Below are 1,725 nucleotides of genomic sequence, written 5' to 3'. Positions count from 1 at the left end.
GGGAGCTGGAGTTGTTTAGGATGGAGAAAAGGAGGCTCAAGGGGGACCTCGCTGTTCTCTGCAAGTGCCTGAAGGGAGATTGTGGACAAGTGGAGGGMGGCCTCTTCTCTCAGATAAGAAGTGACAGGACGAGAAGGTCTTAAGCTATGCCAGGGGAATGGGTCGGACATCAGGACGAATTTCTTAATAGAAAGGGTATTTAGATATGGGACTGAGTTGCCCAGGGAGGTGGAGAGAGTCACCATCCCCGAAGATGTTTAAAGGACWGGAGATGGCAGTTGGTGCTGTAATTTAGTTGATATGGTTGTGCTCAATCATACGCTGGATTTGATGATCTCAAGAGATCTTTTCCAACCTAATTGATTCTGTGACAGCCTCCACCTGCAGGATAGGCTGCCAGATTTCTTGGGCCTCAGTAAAATAATTTCACTTCTCCTCTGTAAAAAAAAGATGAATGGCAAAAAATTAAGAAATTGGGTTTTTTTTCGAGATCAATAATTGAAGCAGTGCTATCTATACCCTGTTGAGAAGAAAATTATCTGGAATAGTTAGGGAAATAATTTCTGGTTTAAATTATAGCACTTCTGTGCTTTAAGCTTTAAAATACCTTTCTGGAAAGTTGGTTTTTTTTTTAAATGAAACTAGTTTCCAAACAGTATGAAGTTACTGTGTGTGGTCGGCATTTAAATTTACTACAGGCTTCTATGCCATTCATTAGTGCCTCCTGAGACTGAGTTATACTTAAGGTCATCACATGCTTTTCCTAAATTCTTCCTCTATAAGTCTTAAGTCTGCATTTACATGTTATTTTGAGCCATATGTATATTCTTTTCCATTTACAAGTGAATTASAGTAATTCCCTTCTCAGTGTTCAATACCTTTCTCCCTGTGCATTCTGTTCTAAAGACCTGMCAACAGGCGAAATGTACACATATTGTCAGCATGGGGCCAAGCTTCACCCTYGGTTAATTTGTCCCTGTCAAAGAGYAATGGTATTTTTCATTCTGGAATATAGCATAGAGCACTTTCTAGGCAAGAAGTTTTAAATAACACAGTACCCATTCTTCAAGAAATGTGAAAGTTACTTTTCATGTCAAACCATGTAAGTTGTTTGAATTTTCTCAACCCAACCCACAAATCAGTTSTTTTCATTCATTATTTCAAGGTTGCCAGAGATGTGGTCGAGATCCACAACAAAATTGCTGGCAAATGCCAGCAGATGAGGTCTTACAGCAGTATTTCCCCACCCATCCAAAAGTGTCTTTTCCAGATGTTTTGCCCCCGCTTTGACCAGCTGCACTGCAAGGTCAGCTCAGTCCATCTTAGCAGAACAGCAGCCAAAACTCCTGGTACATGCTGCCACAAGATGTTCTGTCTTTTTTTCCTGCAGCTACATGTGTACTTAGCTTCTTGACACCTGGCTGAGAGGATCAGTCACAGTTTTTTTAAGCTGATGTTGCATAAAGAAGAGATTTGTGGCAGAAAACAAAAAGGGAGAAATGCTTTTTTGCTTTTATTCCTACACTGAATGTTCAGATTTAGAGTTTAGATTTGACATAATTAATTTATGCTTAGGTTTTAYCTTAAACATGAATTTCAATGATACTGATAGTTTCTTATACCTCAAAGACATGGAAGTAGAATCATTCCAATACCTCCTAGTCTTCAAATTATTTGAAATGTTTTGTATTAGTTGAATACCACCTGAATCTAATTGTGATCTTC

The sequence above is a fragment of the Malurus melanocephalus genome, unplaced genomic scaffold (genome assembly GCF_030028575.1).
Source record: "Malurus melanocephalus ecotype Western Australia unplaced genomic scaffold, MMel_1.1 scaffold_119, whole genome shotgun sequence".
Classification (NCBI taxonomy): domain Eukaryota; kingdom Metazoa; phylum Chordata; class Aves; order Passeriformes; family Maluridae; genus Malurus; species Malurus melanocephalus.
The sequence above is the reverse complement of the archived record's forward strand: the minus strand, read 5'-3'. Positions refer to the sequence as shown.